Here is an 8,460-nt window from a genome sequence, read left to right on the forward strand (position 1 = left end):
TTCCCATTAAATAAATTAAAAAAGTCTGTCTTGTAACCAGTCCTTTTCAAACAAGTAAAGTCTGCCCATTTTGTGCCGTCGATTTTGTGTTAATGCCTAGTATTTATACAAAATCATAATTTAAAGGACTTCATTCCTTCATTCACTTTGGAAATTTGGAATTGCAGCACATCAAATTTTGCCTGGGAAGAAAAGTAGATTAAATAAATTTAATAAGTCTTACTACTTCCCATTAAATAAATTAAATACGTCTTACTTGTTCCCACTCCTTTTCAAAACAGTAGTTTAAAACGAGGGCCCTTCACTCAATCTTTAACCCCAACCCCGCACGTTGTGTTGTATCTGTGAATGTTGGTTGTGGCCAAATGATAGTTTTCTTTCATTCGTTTAGGTTCCAAGAAAACTTGATGTAACTCTACTTTTAACTGCCGTTTCAGATAAGCGGGTATTACGTCGCAGTCAAATGCCGCGGATATGACGTAATTGCCCGAACCTCCGCCAAAATTCAAATCTGTTGGCGCGATGGCCGTGAGCCACTGAGCAGCGACGATTATCAACAGAAATATCTTTATTTTCTGCTTGCAACTGGACCGTCTAGAGCGTACACGGTAAGTAACACTCATTGTGTTTAAGGAGATTTACGTTTGTAATAGCAGAAGTGTAGCCGCGTTGCGTTGTACGTGTGAAAATTGGTCGAGGCGAAATGTTAATGTTTAATTTCATTCCTTTAGGTTCCACGGTGTTTGTTGGCTGCAAGTTTTCCACTGCAAGAAGAGGCTCGTATCATTGATCAGGAGCGAGCTACAATGGTGAGTAGCCATAACATTTATGTTAAACACTTCCTATTTCATGTCTAACAGTACTTGATTTAACAAATAACCATAAATAAATACAGTGTGGGCACTGAAGTTAACATATGTGATTATACTGCCTAATCTGTCACGGAGTAGATTGTTGCAAAGTAATATAAGATCCAAAGTTGTAATTCAGAATAGTTTTCAAAAGAAGGCCATTAGAATTATATACAAGTCTGATTACCCTTAACATAACAACAAGCTATTAATTAAATCACAAATTCTTCAATTCAAAGATTTGGTAGATTATCAGACAAATAATGTCTAACAGTAATTGATTTAACACATCACGATAAGTAGATTGAGTGTGGGCACTCTCAAGTTAACAGATATGATTATACTGCCTAATCTGTTACAGAGTATGTTGTTGCCAAGTAATGTAGAATAGATCCAAAGTAGTAATCCAGAATAGTTTTGAAGAGGCCATTAGAATAATAAACAAATCTGATTACCTTGAACATAATAACAAGCTAAGTGTTTAATATGTCCTATGACGTCAAAATTGGGCACCATCATGTGGTGAAATTTGGAATTGCATCACATCCAATTTTGCCTGGGAACAAACAGATTAAATAAATCTTAGTTTTGAATAAGCCACTCCTTCTCAAACAAGTAAACTCTGCCCATTTCGCGCAGTAGATGTTCTGTTAATATCTAGTATTTATACAAAGTCATAATTTAAATTGCTTTCAACCTTCATTCATCGGTTCAACCAACATTACTCGCTCTTATTACCAACTTGTATTGATTTAACTAAGCGTCTAATACTTCCTATCAGGTCTCAAGGCAAGATTTGGCAAAATACAATTTCAGCAAATCCAATTTTGCCAGGGAACAAAAATAGATTAAATAAACTAAATAAGTCTTCTTCCCATTAAATAAATCAGAAAAGTCTGTCTTGTAACCAGTCCTCTTCAAACAAGTAAAGTCTGCCCATTTTGTGCCGTAGATTTTGTGTCTATGCCTAGTATTTAAACAAAATCATAATTTAAACGACTTCTTTCCTTCATTCACTTTGGAAATTTGGAATTGCAGCAAATCGAATTTTGGCAGGGAACAAAAATAGATCAATTAAACTAAATAAGTCTTCTTCCCATTAAATAAATTAAAAAAGTCTGTCTTGTAACCAGTCCTTTTCAAACAAGTAAAGTCTGCCCATTTTGTGCCGTCGATTTTGTGTTAATGCCTAGTATTTATACAAAATCATAATTTAAAGGACTTCATTCCTTCATTCACTTTGGAAATTTGGAATTGCAGCACATCAAATTTTGCCTGGGAAGAAAAGTAGATTAAATAAATTTAATAAGTCTTACTACTTCCCATTAAATAAATTAAATACGTCTTACTTGTTCCCACTCCTTTACAAAAAAGTAGTTTCAAACGAGGTCCCTTCACTCAACCTTTAACCCTATTTATTCACCTTCTAGGCTAAGTGTTAAAGGCTAAGTGTTAAAGGCTAAGTGTTAAAGGCTAAGTGTTAGAGGCTAAGTGCCAGAGGCTAGGCGCCAGAGGCGAGTTTTTGTGGGCTGAAGTTTTAGTGGGGTTAGTGTGAATACAATCCAAAAGAATACAACAGAATACAATACAATAGAATATAATACATAGATTAAATTCAATAGCTCTTACTACTTCCCATTAAATAAATTAAATACGTCTTACTTGTTCCCAATCCTTTTCAAAAAAGTAGTTTAAAACGAGGGCCCTTCACTCAACCTTTAACCTCAACCCCGCACGTCACATTGTGTTGTATCTGTGAATGTTGGTTGTGGCCAAATGATAGTTTTCTTTCATTCGTTTAGGTTCCACGGTGTTTGTTGGCTATGTTTTCCACTGTCAGAAGGATGAAAATACAAAGTACAACGCTTGGACGTGGGCGAAGACGTCACCGGTGAGTCCTTCCTTCCTATTTATTTACCTTCTAGATGCTAGAGGCTAAGTGTTAGAGGCTAAGTGTTAGAGGCTAAGTGTTAAACACAATACGAACAACACAACGATACTGCACTGAACAACACGATACCGCACTGAGAAACACGATACCGCACTGAACAACACGATACCGCACTGAACAACACCATGCCGCACTGAACACCATGCCACACTGAACAACACCATCCCGCACTGAACAACACCATGCCGCACTAAACAACACCATGCCGCACTGAACAACACCATGCCTCACTGAACGACACCATGCCGCACTGAAAGACACCATGCCGCACTGAACGACACCATGCCGCACTGAAAGACACCATCCCGCACTGAACACCATGCCGCACTGAACAACACCATCCTGCACTGAACAACACCATCCCGCACTGAACAACACCATGCCGCACTGAACAACATTATGCCGCACTGAACATTATGCCGCACTGAACAACACCATGCCGCACTGAACAACACCATGCCGCACTGAACAACATTATGCCGCACTGAACAACACCATGCCGCACTGAACAACACCATGCCGCACTGAACAACACCATGCCGCACTGAACAACATTATGCCGCACTGAACAACACCATGCCGCACTGAACAACACCATCCTGCACTGAACAACACCATTCCGCATTGAACACCATGCCGCACTGAACAACACCATCCCGCACTGAACAACACCATCCCGCACTGAACAACACCATGCCGCACTGAACAACATTATGCCGCACTGAACAACATTATGCCGCACTGAACAACACCATGCCGCACTGAACAACACCATGCCGCACTGAACAACACCATGCCGCACTGAACAACATTATAACGCACTGAACAACACCATCCCGCACTGAACATCACCATGCCGCACTAAACAACATTATGCCGCACTGAACAACATTATGCCGAAATGAACAACACCATGCCGCACTGAACAACACCATGCCGCACTGAACAACACCATCCTGCACTGAACAACACCATCCCGCACTGAACAACACCATGCCGCACTGAACAACACCATGCCGCACTGAACAACACCATGCCGCAATGAACAACACCATCCCGCACTGAACAACATTATGCCGCACTGAACAACATTATGCCGCACTGAACAACACCATGCCGCACTGAACAACACCATGCCGCACTGAACAACACCATCCTGCACTGAACAACACCATGCCGCACTGAACAACACCATGCCGCAATGAACAACACCATCCCGCACTGAACAACACCATGCCGCACTGAGCAACACCATGCCGCACTGAACAACACCATCCCGCACTGAACAACACCATGCCGCACTGAACAACACCATTCCGCACTGAACAACACCATGCCGCACTGAACAACATTACGCTGCACTGAACAACACCATGCCGCACTGAACAACATTATAACGCACTGAACAACACCATCCCGCACTGAACAACACCATGCCGCACTAAACAACATTATGCCGCACTGAACAACACCATGCCGCACTGAACAACACCATCCTGCACTGAACAACACCATTCTGCATTGAACACCATGCCGCACTGAACAACACCATCCCGCACTGAACAACACCATCCCGCACTGAACAACACCATGCCGCACTGAACAACATTATGCCGCACTGAACAACATTATGCCGCACTGAACAACATTATGCCGCACTGAACAACACCATGCCGCACTGAACAACACCATGCCGCACTGAACAACATTATAACGCACTGAACAACACCATCCCGCACTGAACAACACCATGCCGCACTAAACAACATTATGCCGCACTGAACAACATTATGCCGAAATGAACAACACCATGCCGCACTGAACAACACCATGCCGCACTGAACAACAACATCCTGCACTGAACAACACCATCCCGCACTGAACAACACCATGCCGCACTGAACAACACCATGCCGCACTGAACAACACCATGACGCAATGAACAACACCATCCCGCACTGAACAACATTATGCCGCACTGAACAACATTATGCCGCACTGAACAACATTATGCCGCACTGAACAACATTATGCCGCACTGAACAACATTATGCCGCACTGAACAACACCATGCCGCACTGAACAACACCATGCCGCACTGAACAACACCATGCCGCACTGAACAACACGATCCCGCATTGAACAACACCATGCCGCACTGAACAACACCATCCTGCACTGAACAACACCATCCCGCACTGAACAACACCATGCCGCACTGAACAACATTATGGCGCACTGAACAACATTATGCCGCACTGAACAACACCATGCCGCACTGAACAACACCATGCCGCACTGAACAACACCATGCCGCAATGAACAACACCATCCCGCAATGAACAACACCATGCCGCACTGAGCAACACTATGCCGCACTGAACAACACCATCCCGCACTGAACAACACCATGCCGCACTGAACAACACCATTCCGCACTGAACAACACCATGCCGCACTGAACAACATTACGCTGCACTGAACAACACCATGCCGCACTGAACAACACCATGCCGCACTGAACAACACCATGCCGCACTGAACAACACCATGCCGCACTGAACAACATTATGCCACACTGAACAACACCATGCCGCACTGAACAACACCATCCCGCACTGAACAACACCATGCTGCATTGAACAACACCATGCCGCACTGAACAACACCATCCTGCACTGAACAACACCATCCCGCACTAAACAACACCATGCCGCACTGAACAACATTATGGCACACTGGACAACATTATGCCGTACTGAACAACACCATGCCGCACTCAACAACACCATGCCGCACTGAACAACACCATGCCGCACTGAACAACACCATGCCGCACTGAACAACATTATGCCGCACTGAACAACACCATCCCGCACTGAACAACACCATGCCGCACTGAACAACACGATCCCGCATTGAACAACACCATCCTGCACTGAACAACACCATGCCGCACTGAACACCATGCCGCACTGAACAACACCATTCCGCACTGAACAACACCATGCCGCACTGAACAACACCATCCTGCACTGAACAACACCATCCCGCACTGAACAACACCATGCCGCATTGAACAACACCATGCCGCACTGAACAACACCATCCTGCACTGAACAACACCATGCCGCACTGAACAACACCATGCCGCACTGAACAACACCATGCCGCACTGAACAACATTATGCCGCACTGAACAACATTATGCCGCACTAAACAACATTATGTCGCACTGAACAACACCATGCCGCACTGAACAACACCATGCTGCACTGAACAACATTATGCCGCACTGAACAACACGATCCCGCATTGAACAACACCATCCCGCAGTGAACAACACCATGCCGCATTGAACAACACCATGCCGCACTGAACAACACCATGCTGCACTGAACAACATTATGCTGCACTGAACAACACGATCCTGCATTGAACAACACCATGCCGCACTGAACAACACCATCCTGCACTGAACAACACCTTTCCACACTGAACAACACCATGCCGCACTGAACAACATTATGCCGCACTGAACAACACCATGCCGCACTGAACAACACCATGCCGCACTGAACAACACCATGCCGCACTGAACAACACCATGCCGCAATGAACAACACCATCCCGCACTGAACAACACCATGCCGCATTGAACAACACCATGCCGCACTGAACAACACCATCCCGCACTGAACAACACCACCCCGCACTGAACAACACGATCCCGCATTGAACAACACCATCCCGGACTGAACAACACCATGCCGCACTGAACAACACCATTCCGCACTGAACAACACCATGCCGCACTGAACAACACCATGCCGCACTGAACAACACCATGCCGCACTGAACAACACCATGCCGCACTGAACAACATTATGCCGCACTGAACAACACCATGCCGCACTGAACAACACCATCCCGCACTGAACAACACCATGCCGCATTGAACAACACCATGCCGCACTGAACAACACCATCCTGCACTGAACAACACCATCCCGCACTGAACAACACCATGCCGCACTGAACAACATTATGGCGCACTGAACAACATTATGCCGCACTGAACAACACCATCCCGCACTGAACAACACCATGCCGCACTGAACAACACCATGCCGCACTGAACAACATTATGCCGCATTGAACAACATTATGCCGCACTGAACAACACCATGCCGCACTGAACAACACCATGCCGCACTGAACAACACCATGCCGCACTGAACAACACGACGTCGCACTGAACAACACGACGCCGCACAGAACAACACGACGCCGCACAGAATAACACAATACCGCACAGAACAACACAATACCGCACAAACAGTTTTAGATAATATTACGTCGCAGTCATGTGACGCGGACATGACGTCAATAGGCGGAACTCACGGCAAAATTATAATCCGTGGGCGTGGCTTGCAACAGGAAGTAGGAAAGCGGCAGTTCTGGCAAACAAGACACAGCGGTTAGTAACACGATGACTAACAAGGCAAATATTTTTGTTTTCAGCTTGCAACTTGACCGTCTAGAGCGTACAAGGTAATTACAACTGTTTTTTTTTAGCCCTGAAAAGCGAGGGAGTGTGGCGTTTGGGAGGAATGTCGAACTCGGCGTCTGCTTCCAGCCACAGACGCCAAATTTCGACGATTATTTCGACTGGTCAACGGTTGTAAATTATTGCGTTGACTAAAAACTTTATTTAACTCTACTCTTAACTTTGCCGTTTCAGATATGCGGGTATTACACCGCGGAAATGACGTCAATAGGCTGAACTCTCGCCAAAATTCAAATCTGTGGGCGCAATGGCCTTGAGCGAGACACCGGATACAAACACGACGATTATCAACAGAAATATCTTTATTTTCTGCTTGCAAGTGGACCGTCTAGAGCGTACACGGTAAGTACAACTCATTGTGTTTAAAAAGATTTACGTTTGTGTAGTTTGCGTTGCGTTGTATCTGTGAATGTTGGTTGAGGCTAAATGTTAATGTTTAATTTCATTCCTTTAGGTTCCACGGTGTTTGTTGGCTGTATGTTTTCCACTGCAAGAAGAGGCTCGTATCATTGACCAGCAGGAGCTACAATGGTGAGTACCCCTTTCGTCTTCCATTTATGTTAAACACTTCCTATTTCATGTCTAACAGTACTCGATTTAACAAATAACCATAAATAAATACAGTGTGGGCAGTCACGTTAACATATGTGATTATCCTGCCTAATATGTTTATCACAAATATGTCACTAATCACTAATATGTTTATTTGTTTATCACAACACCTTTGGACCTTCAGCAATCGATTATTTCCCTTCATCTACATAGAGACAGAACGATGGTGTCTTAAACATCTCATTCATTTCACCAAATAACTTCACGCAGGTGGATAACGGCCGTCTCGGTCACGCTATGTTGCGTGATGCAGTTTTGAAGAACCAAATGCATTTATTCAATGAATAAGTCAAGCTAGTTCTATGTTTATGATGTTGTAAGTTACGGTACCGATTGAAGTTGAGTTCGAAGCCAGTGGAAAACAGCGCTGCGTTTGTGCTCTCCAGGTACAAATGTTGTGATCTCTGACTGACGACCGGGCGAGACTCGAGTAAGAGATGTCCAAACGAGCTCCGGCAGGGCGGGCCAAGGCGGAG

General features: G+C 44.6%; 1 long non-coding RNA gene across 1 annotated transcript; it reads left to right on the forward strand.

Annotated features, from left to right (window-relative positions):
- Window positions 1-446: 446 nt before the first annotated feature.
- LOC148378192 (uncharacterized) lies at window positions 447-7,905 on the forward strand. Its single transcript, XR_015856122.1, has 6 exons — window positions 447-608; window positions 732-809; window positions 2,654-2,742; window positions 7,327-7,356; window positions 7,547-7,714; window positions 7,827-7,905. It is a non-coding gene; the product is annotated as an uncharacterized LOC148378192 (long non-coding RNA).
- The last annotated feature ends 555 nt before the right edge of the window (window positions 7,906-8,460 follow it).

Source organism: Syngnathus floridae, unplaced genomic scaffold, assembly GCF_059516105.1.
Source record: "Syngnathus floridae isolate MCC-2025c unplaced genomic scaffold, RoL_Sflo_1.0 HiC_scaffold_59, whole genome shotgun sequence".
NCBI lineage: Eukaryota > Metazoa > Chordata > Actinopteri > Syngnathiformes > Syngnathidae > Syngnathus > Syngnathus floridae.